At 36.3% G+C, this 21,862-nt stretch overlaps 1 long non-coding RNA gene across 1 annotated transcript; it reads right to left on the reverse strand.

Moving 5' to 3' along the window:
• Positions 1-4,127: 4,127 nt before the first annotated feature.
• On the reverse strand, positions 4,128-4,753 carry LOC121982854. Its single transcript, XR_006112298.1, has 3 exons — positions 4,693-4,753; positions 4,435-4,497; positions 4,128-4,284 (listed from the first exon to the last, which is right to left on the reverse strand). It is a non-coding gene; the product is annotated as an uncharacterized LOC121982854 (long non-coding RNA).
• Between the last annotated feature and the right edge of the window lie 17,109 nt (positions 4,754-21,862).

Raw genomic sequence — 21,862 nt, forward strand, 5'->3', positions numbered from 1 at the left:
CTACTTGACCTTGACAGCACATTATAGGAACATTAGCAAAACAACCAGTAAATATCTATTTTTGGAAGCCCTACATCAACTGCACATGTAATGCACATGATGTGTAAAAGAATTAAGAAACTAGGATTATGTTTTCCTATTAGCAAGTGCAGAACCGGATTATACTTTGCCTATTTGCAAGTTCAAACTTAGTCTAGCTTCTTTAAACAGGTGTGGAATCGTTTATATTGTAGTGTTGCTTCTAATAGCAGTGCAAATTTGGTTGCTTGTTTATTTTATAAACTCGAGCAGTTTTATTGTTATGTTAGTAAGTGTAGAATACATCCTTACCGTCCATTAGAAGCAACTTTTCCTTATACTTTGCTTAATTGGAAATAATTCAACATGAGTAGATTTTAGTGATACATGCTTTAGTATATCATGCGTAGATGTTTGATAACAGCAATATTCCTTCTTATATCTCGGTTTCCATGAAAGGTGCTTATTTCCAATTATGTTAAGGATTATAGCATGTAGTAGTATGCTGATTCAGTTTCCCTTGCCACTAAATGAGCATGCACAACTTAGTATACTAGTAAGTTTGGATAGATTATTTGTTACTGGTTTAAGGGCAAGAATAACCTTGTTTTAACAGTTCAGAATTAGTTTATTTTGCTCTACCTTACAGCATGTTTAGAAAGTCCAAGTTAGCTTTCAATTGCTCTATTTTACAGCATGTTTAGTAAGTCTAAGTTAGCTTTCTTTTGCTCTATTTTACAGCATGTTTAGAAAGTCCAAGTTGCTTTCTTTGCTCTATCTTTATAGCATGCAGATTTTTATAAGTAAAGTATGCAGATTTTGATAGGCTTAATATGCAGATTTTTGTTAGGCTTTGCATGCAGATTTATGCTAAGCTTTGTATATAGATTTTCAGTACGTAGGGTGTGTTCTAGTGCACACCAAGTGCTTGATAAAATGCTTAGCTCAATATAATGCTATAGTAGGCATTTTAATAGCTCAGTTAATGCAGTAGAAGCATTTAAAATAACTTATTTAGTCTTGCTTATATGAGACTACGGTCCAATGGGTGGGCTCCCACAGTCGCCTCTAGGTTCAGATAACCTAGTTAAAGCAAGGTAAGAAAATTAGCTATGAAATCAGTATTTTATTTTCAGCAGTGGCACTGTACTGGATTAGATATCCATTGGGTTGGGCTCCCACAGTCGTCCCTAGGTTTAGATAACCTAGTAAACCCTACTAGACTCGGAACTTGCAATCCCGGGTTTAGTTAGGGATGCGCGCACAGCAAGTACAGTTGCCGGGCCCATCAGCAGCATGATTATTATTTTAATCTATTATGTAAATAGTTTTCAAAACTTCACAAATTAGTTATGTGAATACAAGTTAGACTCAGTTTAGCATTAATTAGTTTAGCTTAGGTATCAATTCAGTTTCTTATTGATACACATGATAGTTCTATGATTGGCTTTACATGTTAGTTTTTCAGTTAGTTTCTTCGCTATTTATGAGCATGATTAGCTATACATGTTTAGTATTTCAGTTAGTATGATTCCTTTATTGCTATTTATGAGCATGATTAGCTATACATGTTAGCTTTTCAGTTAGTTGATTTCTTTGCTATTTATGAGCATGAGTAGCTCTACATGTTAGCATTCAGTTTTAGCATGTTTTTATTGATATACATGCATATCGAGTTTTTGTGAGTAGGATAGCGCTCACTAAGCTTTTAGCTTATAGATACTATTTTCCTCCTACTGCAGATAAAGGAAAAGGAAAAGAATAAGAAGGAAGGCGACAAGGAGATGCTGTGACAGTGTGTGTGATGCCAGGACTATGGAGAGATCCAGAATTAGCTGGCAAAATTGTCAAGACTTTTCCTTTAGTTCTCTTTTAATGTTATATTGAAATTGAGTTTATTTCCGCATTTGTAGTTTGATACCTCCTATTGTTGGAGTGATATGGTTGTTTGCCATTGCTAGAGTAGTTTCATATTTTTATTGTGCTATTATACTGCGTGGTTGTGAAATTATATGTTCCAGTCGCCTGTGGCTGAGTATACTCTGTATGTATTTACGGATATGGTCACCGGTACAGGGGAGACTCTGCCGAAATTTTTCGGTAGGGTTTTCCTAAAGATTTTTATCATACCGGTTAAGTAGAGTTAGTAGTCAAGTAACGGTCATCCTTAGAATGTAGTAGTAGTAAGAAGGGTGGTCGTTACATTTATTTTATGGAAGGAAAACATGTGATGTTCAGATTTGTGTGCAATAAATGAGCAGTAGGTTTAATTGACTTCCTTTTATTTCTGTTCGGTTGTAGAATAAAATGAATGCAAGATAACAAGTGATGTAGTAAGTAGTAGAGGTATTTAAGCTTTATAGATCTGCATGTTATACTGGTTGTTACACTTAATTGCATGTTCAATCTTGTATAAAAAAAAGAGAGATAAACAAGAAAGAAATAAAGAAAAAAAAAGTATCAAGAAATTTTATGCTGTTATTTAGAGGCATGTTCTGATATATGATATGTTTTCCAATAGTTTAAAATATCTCTGGTCTTAAAGCAAGTAGTACAGTAGTTAGTAGAATCAGTAGCAGTCACCCTCAGAGTAGTAGTAAGGAGGGTGGCCGTTACAATAGGATAGTGTTTAACTATGAGGCTTTGAAATGACAACCAAACCCGATAAATTCAACATGTGGGAATCAAATTATCATTAGCAGGATAATAATATCATAAGGAACATTACATGAACACTCTTTTGACACATCCGAAGGCCAAAAGAATCATGTTTACGGATCTTTCACACAAGTATATCAAATTGTTTGATTTTACAAGCAAGATACTCTCAGTTTAAAGTAGAAAATATACCAAAACTATGTAATATCAAATCTTAATATATTACGGAACATGGAAAAAAAATTAAGAACCCATACTTCTAGAAAATCAACATAAATACCACATTAGATGGTACTTTTAAGCTTGCCCGCAATGCTGGATTCTCCAATTTCTGAAGTAATACCCCAAGAGAAGTAAATCCTAATTTTGCCAAAAAAATTAAAAAAATCTAACTGTCATTTATAAAAAAATATGATACACACACGCACATCAATACTAGCGGTGCAAACGAATCAAGCCAATTCGCGAGTTTTTCAAGCTAGCTCAAAAAATATTTGATTTGTATTCGAAATTATTGAATTCGAGCAGAACTCAAACATGTTCAGTAATTTTTTCGGGCCAAATTCGAACCCATAATATTTTGTTAGATTGTTCACTAGTTGCTCGCGAGCCGAACTCGAATTGAATTCTAATTATTTTAACATTATTTTAACTTAAATATATTCAAATTAAGATTTGAATAATTGGAACAAAATTCAAATTTAAGTCATTTAGAGTTATAGTTCAAATATGCTCAAATCAAGGTTCGATCAATTCAAATCGAACTTGAGCTTGAATTTTATTTTGAATCGAGCTCGAGACAAAATTATTTGAATTTTCAAGCTTCGAATATCATATATATTTTTTTAGTTTGAACTCAAATATCAATATTTTCATATTATTCGGCTCGATTTGATTCATTTGCACCCCTAATCTATACATGCATTTATTAAAGTGAATAACTCCAATATGATGTGAGAAGCAAAAAAAAAAAAACCTATATTACCTTAAATAACATACAAAGAATTAATTCAACAACCAAGCTGACAAAGGTATAAATTTAAATCTTTATGAAGACACAAGTCATAATCACGCGAAGTGGACCCAGGTAGTCTAACTAGCATACTTACAGCTTAATCAGAATAGCCATAGGTATCAGAGGTATTGCATTCTCTATATCAATTAGCTAGGAACTCCAATCAAACTAGTGGAAAACAGTAGATAGTTATATCTAACAATCATTCTGAACTAGATCTATCAAAATAGAATCTTTCAGATGTCAACTTACCAGTATACTTCCCATTTCTTTCATAATCATCAAGAAAATGAGAAACCACAGTGGTTGGAATAACATATCCAATATTTTTAGTGTATTCGAATCTGAAAACCTAAATGAAATATCTAGTGAGATATGAAAGAAGGTAGAATGCTAATTTAGGTGCAAAAGCAGTACTAAGATGCATTTCCATTAAACATTATTCTGGGACAAAGTTAATCTATAAAAGATTTTTGAAAAGTTTGGAATAGATAAAGTAGGGAAAATAAAAGGCAGATTTAGCAGAAGGAATACCTGGAATGCCACACCAATACACTCACCACGATCATTGAAGGCAGGACCACCACTGTTTCCTGTAAAACAAGTACGTTTCTTTGACAACATTAATATGCTTTTACAAGAATATATCTGCACCTTGCCAGAGAAAGTGGTGCAATAACATCCAACTATCTAAAAAATAAAATGCTATCATTCTAGTAAGGAAACTAGGTTGAGTTACCAACCAGGGTTTATTGCAGCATCAATCTGAATACCAAGCAGATCAGAGGATCCATGAGCATACTAACCTAAAACAGAAGCAAAAAAAAAAGTGATTAATATTAAAAAACTCATTTGGACACCATGTTCTAAAATTTTCAACCAACTTAAAATTGATAACACTTAAGTCAGCAATTTATCATCTATAAAACAATCTCAGCAAGAATATAAAATTCACCAAAAAAATACTAAAAGCTTATGATCACAATTTCATGAAATCAAACCTCAATTCGTGATACCACACCCTTTGTCACAGAGATTGTATCTCCACCAAGTGGATATCCTACAACAAATACTGAATCCTGTGTATCATATAACTTGTTAGTTTGATGAATTATGGAAGTACAACTAGATTAAATAACCCTAAAGAAAAGAGAGCCTTAGAAAATGTTAACTGTTGCAACAACTGAACTTCTACTTGATCACACTTCATCACATAAAGATTTGATAATAAATACAGACTTGGCATACCAAAAGTACAGATTACCACTGATAAAATTCAAGTGTGGATAATCAATATCTTTATTGTTTCAAAAGAAAACATGCTGCAAGTGGAAAAGCATAAATTCACTTGGAGAAACATGGAGTACGTTGCCTTATGAAAGAACATTATAGATTATGTTATAATAGCCCATAACCTACCAGTGATTCAAAATGGAACATAAAATTTCCTCACTTTCTTCACATTGGAAAAATACCTAACCACTATGCTGTAACACCCATAGGGTCCTAAGCAAAATTCTAGAATATTCTATCATGAATAAAGAAAAATATATATGCTTTAGTTGAATTTTGCTCCTAGCCGAACACTTAAACAAATAAAATAGAAATAAAAATACATAAGGTCTAGGACTTGAACTCTAGATCTCTCATTAGATGCCTGAATAAGATAACCACTAGACCAAGAGAAATTATTGTTAGGAAAGAGAGGAAAACTATAATTAAATGTAAGAAGAAAAGGCTCTTCTCTTAGAAGGAGAAGTGAGAGTTGTCTTCTCCTTCTCTAATGAAGAGATGCTCTAGAATATTCCTTTCTTACTCACCAAGAAGGGATGTATCTAGACTTTTCTCTTAATTATGAAGAGAGTAAAAGAAAGGAGGAAGAAAAATATATTTTCCTTCCTCCTCTCATATTGAATAAAAGGAGGAAATTAAAGATGAGTTGTCATTTGCTCTCATTCTCCTCCTACTCACCCTCACCGTGACCTCTCTCTCTCCCTCTCATCCTCTTGCCGAGACCAAGGAGCAAGGAAGCTCTCCTCTAGGAAGGATTCACAAGCAAGGTTCCCTCCTTAGAGAATTTAGCGAAGGATGTGAGTATTCCCCTCACTGCAGTACAAGTTGTTGTCGAATCGATCGTTAAGTTTTTTCCAAGAGTTTTCAAAACCATAAAATTTTCTTGTGGGTTTTTGATGGATGATCTTTTAGGGTCAACAAGTTTCAAGTTATGTTTTATAAAAAAAAAAAAAAGAAATCTAAACCCTCACTATGAATATTTCGGCCAAGAGACAAAAGAGGGTTAAGGCTAGTTTTTCTTTCTTGTGAGAACATGCTTGATTTCATACTTATATGATATGTGAATTTTATGTGTTGATAGTTAAGTTCTCATTCTTCATGTTGTGACAAAAACAAGGAGATTTCTATACATATGTTTCGGCCAACATGACTTATAGGCCTTAGGTCAAGAATTTTGCATAGAAACCATAGTAGTTGTACTCTTATATGATGTAGGAATTTTTATATGTGGATAACTTAATTTTTTTTATGCTTGATAAGGAATGAAAAATCATGAAACCCTACTGATGTGTTTCGTCCAAATTTAGATAAATAAGTTAGGGTTAGAATTTTGAACTCAAATAGTCCCATTCATGAAGTATGGTGAATTGTATGTGCTTGTACAATGCCTTGTATATACTTAGATTAAGTTTGCATGTTATATGGTTAAGTTTTATGCTTCATATGGAATAAAATGATATGAAACCCTACTGATATGTTTCGTCCAAGTTGAGATAAATAGGTAAGGGTTAAAGTTTTGAACTGAAATAGGCTTATTCATGAAGTATAATGCCTTGTATATGCTTGTATAGTGCCTTGTATATGCTTAGATCAAATTTGCATGTTATATGTTTAAGTTGTATGCTTCATATGGAATAAAATGATATGAAACCCTACTGATATAGTTCGGCCAAATTGAGATAAATAGGTTAAGGTGAAAGTTTTGAACTCTAATAGGCTTATTCATGAAGTATAGTGCCTTGTATATGCTTGTATAGTGCCATGTATATACTTAGATCCAATTTGCATGTCATATGTTTAAGTTTTATGCTTCATATGGAATAAAATGATATGAAACCCTACTGATATGTTTCGGCCAAATTGAAATAAATGGGTTAGGGTTAGAGTTTTTAACTCAAACATGCTCATTCATGAAGTATAATGCCTTGTATGTGCTTAGGTCAAGTTTACATGTTATGTGGATAAGTTTATTGCTTCATATGGAACCAAATGATGTAAGAACCCTACTGATATATTTCGTCCAAATTGAGATAAATGGATTAGGGTTAGAGTTTTGAACTCAAACATGCTTATTCATGAAGTATAATGTCTTGTATGTGCTTAGGTCAAGTTTACATGTTATGTGGATAAGTTTTATGCTTCATATGGAACCAAATGATATATGAACCCTACTGATATGTTTCGGCCAAATTGAGATAATTGGATTAGGGTTAGAGTTTTGAACTCAAACATGCTTATTCATGAAGTATAATGCCTTGTATGTGTTTAGATCAAGTTTACATGTTATGTGGGTAAGTTCTATGCTTAATATGGAATGAAATGAGGATGAAACCTACTGATGTGGTTCGGCCAAGATGGATAATTGGGTTAGGAAAGAGTTTAAACCTAACTAAACATGTTTATGTATTCTCAAGATATGTAGCCTTTGATATATGAGTAGATTAAGCTTTCATGCTTCATGATATGATGAAAATATGCCTTATGATATGTTGCATTGCTATGTCTTATGATATGATATGCCATGTTCATGATATGATATGATAGACTTATGACATGATATGCCATGTTAATGATATGATATGCTAGACTCATGATATGATATGCCATGTTCATGATATGTATGCTAAGTTCATGAGATGATATGCCATGTTTGATGATATGAAAATGACATGTTATACTTTATGTTATGATAAGAACATGTTATGTTTCATAATGCATGTATGAATGGCTTATGTAAGAAAAAAAGCCAAAAGAGTTGCTTCCCTTAAGCCGGGACCAAGAGCACTCTTCATGTTATGGAAAAGAGTTGCTTCCCTTAAGTTTGGATCAAGAGCACTCTTCATGCTATGGTAAAGAGATGCTTCCCTTAAGTTGGGATCAAGAGCTCTCTTAATGATATGACAAGAATTATGACATGTATGATATGATGAGATATGATATGCATGATATTTTACTTTGTATGGCTTGTACCAAGGGTGTGCTCCATAAGCGCCCCGGGGTCGACGGACTATGAACGGACCTCGTTAAGGGATGGGCTCCTCAGTACGCCCCTAGGTCGAAGGACTATGAACGGACCTAGATCCCTAGTAGGTTCGGGGCTAGCTACCCTGTCCTAGGGATTGCGCGCATTTATGTTTACATGTGGTACAAGCTAGGGCCCTTCTCATGATGATGATATGATATTCAAGTATGTATACTATATGTTTTGAAAGAAGCATGATGCATATGTGCATTCCATGATACATGTTTTCAAAATATACATATTGCATCTACATGCACATATTTATGAAATTATGTTTATGCACCCTTATGAACAGGTATGAGTTATGATACATGTTTACATGATATGATAGGCTTCATGAAATGTGCTTACAGAATGTGATATGAATCATGATATACACTCACATGATATACTTTGATATGTTATGCTCCTTATGTGATATGATATATTATGTTCTGCTTTCCCTCATCTTATGTTATGAGATGTTATGGTTTTTACATGATAAGATATGTTCTATGTTATGTTTCTCCATGCTATGTTATGCTATGCTATGTTTTCTACATGTTATGTTATGTTATGTGTCTTTTCGGATTTATGGGTAGGCAAGGACCTCACTAAGCCTTTGGCTTATAGCTACACGTTTTCCTTGTACTGCAGATAAAGGCAAGGAATGGATTGTTTAAGGGGAGCAGAGCAGGAAGGGCAATGAAGATGTGTGTGGAAGTGCTCGGTGGATAGATCTACTTAAGTTTTGGAACTTATAATTAGTTAAGCTGTGCATGTGAACTAAGTTGGACCCTATGCTTATGATGATGATTTCAGCTAGTATTTTATACACTTATGATATTTTACTCATGTTAGAATGATGATGATATGATGAAATGTTCAGTATGCTTTGATTCACATGCCATGATAAGTAAACTAAATGCATATGATAAAAGAAAAAAAAAAATTTAAATAAGTCTTCCGCTGCCATGAATCCATATGCATTAGTAATTGATGTCTATGATTCAGTGACGTCCGTCCCTCCGGGGTGGCCCTAGTGCTACCTGGAAGGGCGGGCGTTACAGTATGGTATCATAGCTAGGTTTACCTTCCACTACACACACATCAAGCCTTTATCCTGCCGCTCCAAGTAAGAATTTTATGCTTAAATTTTATTTTGATGTGATATTTATGCTTGATCTATTTCTTTATGATGTTTGATAATATGCATGCTTATTATCTTATTTATTTAGTTATCACATTTTTAGCTTAGATATATATGATGGTAGATTAGGAACAATAACAACCTTAGGGTAGCCTATTTATGAATAACGATAACTTATATTAGCTTATTGTGATTATTGAAGATAAAGCATGGTTAGAACACGAACTACCCGAGCAGATGAGACGATACCTCCACCCGATCTGATGCATGTGATTACTGAGCTCCAGTGTCAGGTCACGGAACAGCAACAAACGATCACTGCATTGATGAATCAGCAAGGGAAACCTGTTATACCACCAGGGAACCCGAATGCGATACCTATTATACCTGCGGCTGTACCAGTACCTCCGGCACCGGTACCACCGGTAGTTCCTATTCCAGTGGTCCGACAAGAGGCATACCTGATTCAGTGGCAGAGGCAAAAGCCAGAAGCCTTCTCCGGAAACTGTGAGCCATGGGATGCTCATGCGTGACTTAAGACTGTGGAAAGCATCGTGGAGCTTTTAGATTGGCCCGAACACGAGAAGGTTAAGTGTGCATCGTTTTGCCTTACAGGCGATGCCAGAATGTGGTGGGACCAAGTCAAAGCAAGGAGACAGGTGAATCAGATGAGATGGACAGACTTCGAGACTGAATTCCTTGAAGAGTTCTTCCATATGCGGGTGACCAATAAACACTACGACGAGTTCACCGAGTTTCGGCATGGTGACCTATCAGTGAATGAGGCCGTGAAGAAATTTAACCGATTAGCACGCCTATGTCCAGAGCTGGTCGGTACAGAAAGAGAAAGGGTCAGACTTATGCTGAAGATGCTCAGACCCGAGATAGCCCTAAATGTGGCCGGCGACGTTAATAGACCACAGACCACCGAGGAATTAATTCGCAGTGCTCTGATCACTGAACACTATCAGAAGGCGATGAATGAGGGTAAGAGTCAAGTTCAGAAACCTCAACATATCAGAACCAACTGGAAGGGAAACTCCAACGGTAAAAGAAAACAATGGAACAGTTCTCAGGGTGGTTCAGCGAACAAGCAACCTATGTTTCCTCAGTGCACCACCTGCGGAAAGAAGCATCCGGGAAAATGCCGTGTGGGCACGAATAAGTGCTACAGCTGCGGATTGGAAGGACACTTGGCCAGAAATTGTCCTACTCAGATGCAGACACCTCAGCAGCAAAGTATCCAGAACAGAGGTGCCCCCTCACAGCTACATCTAATGCAAGCTGCACTAGAAGGCCCTCAGATAAGCCAAGGAAGACTGGAAGCCCCACTAGCTATGACGAATGCCAGGATCCACTCCCTCACCAGAGAAGATGGGACGAGTGCTTCGACGGTCATTACAGGTCAGATACCTATTATTGGTCATTATGCAAATATGTTATCAAATCCTAAATGCGAACCGAAGTATGAATTTATCGGGAAGCCGAGAAACATTACCGGTCAGGGGATCGAGAATGTGACCGGGCAACTCTCTACCCTGACCCTAGCAACAACATTATTCAACAATATATTGGAGAAACAAACCCGTGACCCCAGTATCCAAAGGATCAAGCAAGAAGTCTTAGAAGGGAAGGATAATGAATTTCGTATCGCTGACAGTGGAATACTGTACTTCAAGGATCGCCTTTGTATTCTCGACGATTCAGAGATGCGGAAAAAGTTATTAGAGGAGGCGCATGCGACACCATACGCAATGCATCCTGGATCCACCAAAATGTACCAAGACTTGAAGAAGAAATTCTGGTGGTTTGGTATAAAGAGGGATGTGGCTCAGCACGTCAGTACTTGCCTGACCTGCCAAAGAGTTAAAGCAGAACACCAGAGACCTGGAGGTGTACTGCAGCCAATTCAGATTCCAAAATGGAAATGGGAGGATATTTCCATGGACTTCATTTCGGGACTTCCCAAAACGACGAATGGCTACGATGCTATATGGGTAATCGTGGACAGGTTGACAAAATCGGCCCATTTTATGGCAATCAAGATGACCTACTCGATCGAACAGCTAGCCCAATTATATGTCAAAGAGATTATCAGACTGCATGGGATCCCTAAGACCATCATCTCTGATAGAGATGGTCATTTTATTTCACATTTTTGGGAGTGTGTTCAGAAAGCCCTAGGTACGAAATTATTGTTCAGCACTGCCTTTCACCCTCAGACTGACGGGCAAACAGAAAGGGTGAATCAAGTACTGGAAGATATGTTACGAGTTTGTGCCCTGGACTTCAATGGGAGTTGGTGCCGATATCTATGCTTAGCGGAATTTGCCTATAACAATAGCTATCAAGCTACCATTGGTATGGCACCGTACGAAGCATTGTACGGGAGAAAATGTAGATCCCCTATATGCTGGTATGAAGGCGGTGAAAAGAAGGAAATGGGATTTCAAATCAATCTTATCGACAGCACCACCCGTGCAATACAGAAGATCCGCCAAAGAATAGAGACTGCCCAAAGTCAGCAGAAGAATTATGCAGATAAGCGACGTAGGCCGCTGGAATTCAGCGTCGGGGATTCAGTATTCCTCAAAGTAGCTCCTATAAAAGGAGTGATGAGATTCAGAAAGAAGGGAAAACTAAGTCCTCGATATGTAGGACCATATCAAATTCTGAAGAGAGTTGGCAAGGTGGCTTATGAACTAGAGTTACCACCAGAAATGTCGGCTATTCACAATGTGTTCCATGTCTCAATGCTCAAGAAGTACATGGGTGGCACAGATCAAGTGATCGAACCACAGACAGTTCAAGTTCAAGAGGACCTGAGCTACGAGAGCCGACCAATTCATATATTAGATCGAGATATTAAAAGGCTAAGGAACAAGGAAATACCTTTAGTAAAGGTTCTATGGCAAAATCAACGGTTGGAAGAAGCGACTTGGGAACGCGAAGACGATATGAGACAGAAGTACCCCGAGCTATTTTAAGTTCGAGGACGAACTTTTATGAGGTATGGGAGACTGTAACACCCATAGGGTCCTAAGCAAAATTCTAGAATATTCTATCATGAATAAAGAAAAATATATATGCTTTAGTTGAATTTTGCTCCTAGCCGAACACTTAAACAAATAAAATAGAAATAAAAATACATAAGGTCTAGGACTTGAACTCTAGATCTCTCATTAGATGCCTGAATAAGATAACCACTAGACCAAGAGAAATTATTGTTAGGAAAGAGAGGAAAACTATAATTAAATGTAAGAAGAAAAGGCTCTTCTCTTAGAAGGAGAAGTGAGAGTTGTCTTCTCCTTCTCTAATGAAGAGATGCTCTAGAATATTCCTTTCTTACTCACCAAGAAGGGATGTATCTAGACTTTTCTCTTAATTATGAAGAGAGTAAAAGAAAGGAGGAAGAAAAATATATTTTCCTTCCTCCTCTCATATTGAATAAAAGGAGGAAATTAAAGATGAGTTGTCATTTGCTCTCATTCTCCTCCTACTCACCCTCACCATGACCTCTCTCTCTCCCTCTCATCCTCTTGCCGAGACCAAGGAGCAAGGAAGCTCTCCTCTAGGAAGGATTCACAAGCAAGGTTCCCTCCTTAGAGAATTTAGCGAAGGATGTGAGTATTCCCCTCACTGCAGTACAAGTTGTTGTCGAATCGATCGTTAAGTTTTTTCCAAGAGTTTTCAAAACCGTAAAATTTTCTTGTGGGTTCTTGATGGATGATCTTTTAGGGTCAACAAGTTTCAAGTTATGTTTTATAAAAAAAAAAGAAAAGAAATCTAAACCCTCACTATGAATATTTCGGCCAAGAGACAAAAGAGGGTTAAGGCTAGTTTTTCTTTCTTGTGAGAACATGCTTGATTTCATACTTATATGATATGTGAATTTTATGTGTTGATAGTTAAGGTCTCATTCTTCATGTTGTGACAAAAACAAGGAGATTTCTATACATATGTTTCGGCCAACATGACTTATAGGCCTTAGGTCAAGAATTTTGCATAGAAACCATAGTTGTTGTACTCTTTTATGATGTAGGAATTTTTATATGTGGATAACTTAATTTTTTTTATTCTTGATATGGAATGAAAAATCATGAAACCCTACTGATGTGTTTCGGCCAAATTTAGATAAATAAGTTAGGGTTAGAATTTTGAACTCAAATAGTCCCATTCATGAAGTATGGTGAATTGTATGTGCTTGTACAATGGCTTGTATATACTTAGATTAAGTTTGCATGTTATATGGTTAAGTTTTATGCTTCATATGGAATAAAATGATATGAAACCCTACTGATATGTTTTGGCCAAGTTGAGATAAATAGGTTAGGGTTAAAGTTTTGAACTCAAATAGGCTTATTCATAAAGTATAATGCCTTGTATATGCTTGTATAGTGCCTTGTATATGCTTAGATCAAATTTGCATGTTATATGTTTAAGTTGTATGCTTCATATGGAATAAAATGATATGAAACCCTACTGATATGGTTCGGCCAAATTGAGATAAATAGGTTAAGGTTAAAGTTTTGAACTCTAATAGGCTTATTCATGAAGTATAGTGCCTTGTATATGCTTGTATAGTGCCATGTATATACTTAGATCCAATTTTCATGTCATATGTTTAAGTTTTATGCTTCATATGGAATAAAATGATATGAAACCCTACTGATATGTTTCGTCCAAATTGAAATAAATGGGTTAGGGTTAGAGTTTTTAACTCAAACATGCTCATTCAAGAAGTATAATGCCGTGGATGCGCTTAGGTCAAGTTTACATGTTATGTGGATAAGTTTATTGCTTCATATGGAACCAAATGATGTAAGAACCCTACTGATATGTTTCGGCCAAATTGAGATAAATGGATTAGCGTTAGAGTTTTGAACTCAAACATGCTTATTCATGAAGTATAATGCCTTGTATGTGCTTAGGTCAAGTTTACATGTTATGTGGATAAGTTTTATGCTTCATATGGAACCAAATGATATAAGAACCCTACTGATATATGTCATCCAAATTGAGATAATTGGATTAGGGTTAGAGTTTTGAACTCAAACATGCTTATTCATGAAGTATAATGCCTTGTATGTGTTTAGATCAAGTTTACATGTTATGTGGGTAAGTTCTATGCTTAATATGGAATGAAATGAGGATGAAACCTACTGATGTGGTTCGGCCAAGATGGATAATTGGGTTAGGAAAGAGTTTAAACCTAACTAAACATGTTTATGTATTCTCAAGATATGTAGCCTTTGATATATCAGTAGATTAAGCTTTCATGCTTCATGATATGATGAAAATATGCCTTATGATATGTTGCATTGTTATGTCTTATGATATGATATGCCATGTTCATGATATGATATGATAGACTTATGACATGATATGCCATGTTAATGATATGATATGCTAGACTCATGATATGATATGCCATGTTCATGATATGTATGCTAAGTTCATGAGATGATATGCCATGTTTGATGATATGAAAATGACATGTTATACTTTATGTTATGATAAGAACATGTTATGTTTCATAATGCATATATGAATGGCTTATGTAAGAAAAAAAGCCTAAAGAGTTGCTTCCCTTAAGCCGGGACCAAGAGCACTCTTCATGTTATGGAAAAGAGTTGCTTCCCTTAAGTTGGGATCAAGAGCACTCTTCATGCTATGGTAAAGAGATGCTTCCCTTAAGTTGGGATCAAGAGCTCTCTTAATGATATGACAAGAATTATGACATGTATGATATGATGAGATATGATATGCATGATATTTTACTTTGTATGGCTTGTACCAAGGGTGGGCTCCATAAGCGCCCCGGGGTCGACGGACTATGAACGGACCTCGTTAAGGGATGGGCTCCTCAGTACGCCCCTAGGTCGACGGACTATGAACGGACCTAGATCGCTAGTAGGTTCGGGGCTAGCTACCCTGTCCTAGGGATTGCGCGCATTTATGTTTACATGTGGTACAAGCCAGGGCCCTTCTCATGATGATGATATGATATTCAAGTATGTATACTATATGTTTTGAAAGAAGCATGATGCATATGTGCATTCCATGATACATGTTTTCAAAATATACATATTGCATCTACATGCACATATTTATGAAATTATGTTTATGCACCCTTATGAACAGGTATGAGTTATGATACATGTTTACATGATATGATAGGCTTCATGAAATGTGCTTACAGAATGTGATATGAATCATGATATACACTCACATGATATACTTTGATATGTTATGCTCCTTATGTGATATGATATATTATGTTCTGCTTTCCCTCATCTTATGTTATGAGATGTTATGGTTTTTACATGATAAGATATGTTCTATGTTATGTTTCTCCATGCTATGTTATGCTATGCTATGTTTTCTACATGTTATGTTATGTTATGTGTCTTTTCGGATTTATGGGTAGGCAAGGTCCTCACTAAGCCTTTGGCTTATAGCTACACGTTTTCCTTGTACTGCAGATAAAGGCAAGGAATGGATTGTTTAAGGGGAGCAGAGCAGGAAGGGCAATGAAGATGTGTGTGGAAGTGCTCGGTGGATAGATCTACTTATGTTTTGGAACTTATAATTAGTTAAGCTGTGCATGTGAACTAAGTTGGACCCTATGCTTATGATGATGATTTCAGCTAGTATTTTATACACTTATGATATTTTACTCATGTTAGAATGATGATGATATGATGAAATGTTCAGTATGCTTTGATTCACATGCCATGATAAGTAAACTAAATGCATATGATAAAAGAAAAAAAAAATTTAAATAAGTCTTCCGCTGCCATGAATCCATATGCATTAGTAATTGATGTCTATGTTTCAGTGACGTCCGTCCCTCCGGGGTGGCCCTTGTGCTACCTGGAAGGGCGGGCGTTACATATGTGACAAGAACCACAAGCAATCTATCAAACTTGGTAACTGGAGTTCCTTTGATGAACAAAAAGGCTAACTATGACATTTTGATACACTTAATTCATCAAAAATACAGATATAGAAGTGTAGGCCAGTTATTTACAATTTTCCAGCTCTTCATTATCCTGCAAGTCAGGGATTAAAAAAAACAATCATATGTTGTATCATTGAAGCAAAATGCTTATAGGAATTAAAAAATAATTAAGCCAATTCAATGAACAACTGGAGAAGGGCTAATACCCAGTTCAATGATGCATCAAAAGAAACACAAATTACTTATGGAAAAGTTGCTTATCATGAAGGAAGAGCAACATTTTTGCAATTCATGAACAACAGCAACCTGAAGGCATGGCAATTGACCAAAACGAAGTGGTTTAGCACCTTTCCAAAATTCTTCACTCTCAACTGCAAGTAATGCAATGTCACACTCTATGCCTCTAGCTAAGACCTATAAATCAGGTTACTGAGAAATTTGGTAACCCAAGATTGAGAAGTCAAGTTCAAAAATAGTAAGAAGAACTAATGCTTGTAAAGGAAAGGAGGTATATAGAAAATCAATACCAGCTATGCCAAAATATTACCAATAGTTTTCAAAAAGATTATAGAACATACTGCAAACACATTCATAAAAACCTGGAATAAGTATTTAACAGAGGATTTTAAGATGCTATTTGCAAATATGAATGAAGAAAAAGACTGATGATTTCCAATTGCAAGCTCTATCACAATATAATTCTCACAAAGCACGGACCTAAGAATTTCCCACTGTGCTTTATAGCAATTAAGAGTATTCAAGTTATTAGAGTATTTTGAGTCATGTAATGGAGTTTAATCCCACATTAGGTACTTTAGGTTTATATATTAACTCTAATGCACATGAGGTGCATATAATATCACAGTTATACCATGCACCAACAGGCAAATATGTTATGAAAGATCAACAACACAAGTGCACAAGGATATACGGAGTAACATTCCCAATTTTGGGAGAGAAAAAATACACTAATTAGGAGGAGCGCAAGACCTGTTTCTTGTTGTGCTTGTCGACGGCAAAGCAAGCGAGCTCCTGGATCTCGGTGCTGTTCTCTCTTCCTTCGAATTCCCTCACGTTGTCGACCAACCGTGCCATGGTGGTCATGGGCGTCCTCTCGCTGTTCGGATCTCGTCAGCCCCTACCTTAGCCGGGTAGAGCGAAGAGAGGAAGGAGGAGGAAGAGAGGATTGGACGAGGAGGCAGAACGGAACAATTTATGCTGCGATTTTGCTTAGGACCGAAGAAGGTGGTTTTGATCCTGCTCGGGAGAGGAAGGGGCGTCGATCCAGGAAGGGGAAGAAGGAAGGGGAAGGCATCGATCCAGGAAGGGGAAGAGGGAGATGAGCCTGAGAAAGATGGTCGGAGGTTTAGGTTTAGGCTGAGAGAAGGGGCACGATATTGGTTTAGGTTTGGAGATAACTTTGTGAAGTGTTGTAAATTTTGGCTGGTGGAAAAATTAAATTATTTTTTTTGGTTCATTAACACCTGGTTTTAAAAACCGCTGTTAAAACCGATGTCTATTAACAAAAATAAGGCGCTTATAGACATCAGTTAAAAAACCGATGTCTATGAGTGAAAATTTGCGCTCATAGACATTGGTTTTTGGAAAAACCGGTGTAAAATACTCAAAGACATCGGTTTTTGCTTAAAACCGTTGTTGTTTCACCGATGTCTATGAGGGTTTTTCTTGTAGTGAGAGTAGGAAGTTTCCTATTTTGATTTCCCTTGGTGGCCAAATTTCTTGGAGTAGAAGAAGTTGCTTGGGTGGATTTCATCTTGGTAGATCGTTGCCCACACGACGTCCAAGAGAAGGAGAGAAATACAACAAAAGATCAAGAGGTCTTTTAGCTACAAAGAAAGGTATAATTAATTAATTGTTTCTGCTTCGAATTAATTAGTTTATGTTCTTTGTATGGATCCTGAAATACCAACACAAGTGGCTAGCGATTTCATGTTTTGTTTTGTGTTTCAATTTAGTGTTTTGATCTTGTGCTTCTATTGAGGTCTCTATAGTTAAACCTAGGGTTATTGTAAGAAGTTTAAATATCTAATTTCATTGAAAGGCTTTATCTAGGAAGTGGTGGATGATCCTATACCCAAGAAGGCTAAGTGCCTCGCTATGTTTAACTTGGAAGTCAATCCTTGAAATAGATATTTAATCAACTTTTGTAACATGGGATGAACTTGAATTAATAATGTTAAGTATCATTTGCAATACAAGTTTTAACTACTGAAGAACACATGAGTTGAACTTGAAGTAAAAATGTTAAGTTTCGTTTCCAATTCAAGTTTAACTCATGAGGAACACATATGTTGTTAGGAAAGTTCTATGCTTGTACAAATATTTGTACAGGGGAAGCAGAACGTAATTCTGAGTAGCAACCAACAATTGGTATCAGAGCTAGTTTTCTACCTCTATATGTTTTGTTTTCAGTTAAATTATGCACTTTTCATACATAAATTTAGGCAGGATAATAGTAGGATGTGCAAATAGATTAACTCTATGGTTGCTGGCATCCTAGTTCCAACTATTATGGCCCTATTATGTTTGTTCGTGATTGAACCCTCGGGAATGTCGAGGCCATTTTATGTGTGTGAATGATTGTAATTATTAAATACATTAGGAGCTGTATTAGTTTTAGGATTTTACATTTCGTTCGATCTGGATTAAATGTGCATTCCCTTATGGAATATAGGATCCATAAATGTAAAATTTTATTTTTGTCATGGATCGTATTCTTGCGAGGCGTGGTGATATTGGAGGACCAGAGGCACAATGGAAAAGGAAGTATAATAGACGTGACGACATGACCCGTTGGCAGCGTCTAGGGTTGGTGGCACATGGAGGACAGCTATGGATGTGGCCATAATAGTTAGAAAATTATTTTTCTTATTTATTACCTTTTATATTGTCTATATGTGTTGCATCTGGGTGCATTCCTCATTTTAAATAACTAAGTGGGAGAGGAATTATTTAAATTCCACGGTCTCCATTACTGGTTTGTAAGTGATGCATTCAAACTTGCGCGTTGACTCTGAGTTTCTTCCTCCAGATCGGATGAGTTTGTTTGTGGATCACTAGATCAAACTTTCTTTATGGATTATTATAGGAAATTATTTAGGTTTGTGTGATCTTCTCTATCTGAAGGGGCACAATCCTATTTAATGGAATAAGTATCAAGTAATGGTATACACTTAGGCGCATTTAATAGTATACTCCCCATTAGAGTTAGTGCTATTATTTGTGTGACCGAAGAAAAACCAACTATTAATTTTATTTGTCATAAAGTTAGGTTGACAAGATAATAAAATTAATGGGTAAAACCACCTCTTACAAATGTTTGAATTTATATACGTCCACACTATTGTGGCATACAAAATTCATGGTGTTTTGAGGTGTTGGTGAATTTAAATGATAATTTTTGAGGAATCAATATTATTTTAAATTCTTATGTTTTAACCAAATATTTTGTGATTCTTAGGATTTCAAATGACCTTCAATTCTCTTGCTATTATATTGAAAGAGAACAAACTTACTAGACACAATTATATAGATTGGAAGAGAAACTTGTATATTGTCTTAACTGTTGAAGGCTACAAGTTCATACTTTTTTAGGTCTGTCCAAGCTTGCTTAATAGCGATCCTAGTGAAGAGGAGATTGAGAATCATAAGAAATGGGTCAGGACAGATGAGATGGTGCGGTGTTACATTTTGACTTCTATGTCAAATGTGCTACAACATCAACACTAAACCATGACTACTGCTTATAACATGATGCGCAATCTTAAGGAACTCTTCCTCCACATCGGATGAGTTTGTTTACAGATCACTAGATCAAACTTCCTTTATGGATGATTATAGAAAATTATTTAGGTTTGTGTGATCTTTTCCATCTGAAGGGGCACAATCCTATTTAATGGACTAAGTATCAAGTAATGGTATACACTTAGGCACATTTAATAGTATCCTTCCCATCAGAGTCACTGATATTATTTGTGTGACCGAAGAAAAATCAACTATTAATTTTATTTATCATAAAGTTAGGTTGACAAGATAATAAAATTATTGGGTAAACCCCCCTCTTACAAATGTTTGAATTTGTATATGTCCATAATATCGTGGCATACAAAATTCACGGTGTTTTGAGGTGTTGATGGATTTAAATGATATTGTTTGAGGAATCAATATTATTTTAAATTCTAAAGTTTTGACCAAATATTTTGTGATTCTTAGGATTCTAAATGACTTTCAGTCCTCTTGCTGTTATATCGAAAGAAAACAAACTTACTGGTCCAAATTCCATTGATTAGAAACAAAACTTGGACGTTATCTTAATTGTTGAAGGCTACAAGTTCGTACTTTTTGAGATCTATCCAAGCTTGCCTAATAGAAATTCTAGTGAAGAGGAGATTGAGAATCATAAGAAATGGGTTAGGGCAGATGCGATGGCGCGGTGTTAGATTTTGGCTTCTATGTCAAATGTACTGCAACATCAACATCAGGTCATGCCTACTGCTTATGACATGATAATCAATCTCAAGGAACTCTTCGGACACCAGAATCGGGCTACTGGGCAACAGGCTATGAGAAACTTGATGACAACCACCATGATTGAGGGGACACCCGTAAAGGATCATATCCTCAAAATGATGGCTCATTTAAATGAAATAGAAATCCCTGGGGCTGAAATCGATGGGGAAACTGTAACGACCCGCCTCCTACTAACTAGGCTGTGAGGCCGATCCTCACATAAATCTATGCTAACTAATCCATGACCTTCATTAAGTCTAATTGCGGAAGCTGTACTAATTAAAAATTTTGCTAAACTATTATCATTTCTTGATTCTACATGTGCTAAGGGGTGTCATCTAAAGTATACCTAGCATATACTACGTCCCCTATGGTCACGGAACTGAAATAAATCTTTTCCAGCTATTATCAGACCTCCCAATCGATCCACCGATCGATTGGAATAGTCAGATCGATCCAGTGATCAATTCAGCCGGCTACTGTATGCGGGACATAGGTTGGATCGATCTAGTGATCGATCCAGCACGCTATTGTGCCCGGGACGATATTCTGGATCGATCGGCTGATCGATCCAAACTGGTCAATCGATCCAGTGATTGATCCCAGAGCCTCCTGTTCGCGACAGAAATTGCTGGATCGATCGGCTGATCGACCCAGAAGCCTACTGTTCACGGAACAATTTGCCCAATCGATCAGCTGATCGATTGGGAACCCTCGAATTGATCAGCTGATCGATTCGAGTTTCTGATTTCGACCAAAGGTCTGATTTCAGCACTTGTTCGTGCCAAAATCACCTATAACAATTCTAAACCAAATACAAAACATTCTAACATCACAACATGGTGTTCTAAACTTGACAGATTGCATGATTAACTAATTTCTAACATTTAAGATACTGAAGTGTAAATATCGAAAAGTTAAAAGTTCTAATGCTTAGAACAAGCTTGCTGAAGTTCCCTAGATCCTTATTCCAAGTTCCATCCACACACATCCTCATCGCATTGTCCTGCAGCCTCCACTAGTCCATTTTTCCTTTACCTTTATCTGCAGTATAAGGAAAAAAGTATCTGTAAGTTTGCGAGCTTAGTAAGAAACCATCTACCTCACTAAAACATGCATACGATGCATCTATGATTTTAAAAACATGCTATTAAACATATGATAGACTTGTTGAAGCATGGCCTACTGAAATTGCTGAACATGAACACTAAAGCATGGCATACAAAGCGAATC

The sequence above is a fragment of the Zingiber officinale genome, chromosome 5A (assembly GCF_018446385.1).
Source record: "Zingiber officinale cultivar Zhangliang chromosome 5A, Zo_v1.1, whole genome shotgun sequence".
NCBI classification, from domain to species: Eukaryota; Viridiplantae; Streptophyta; class Magnoliopsida; order Zingiberales; family Zingiberaceae; genus Zingiber; species Zingiber officinale.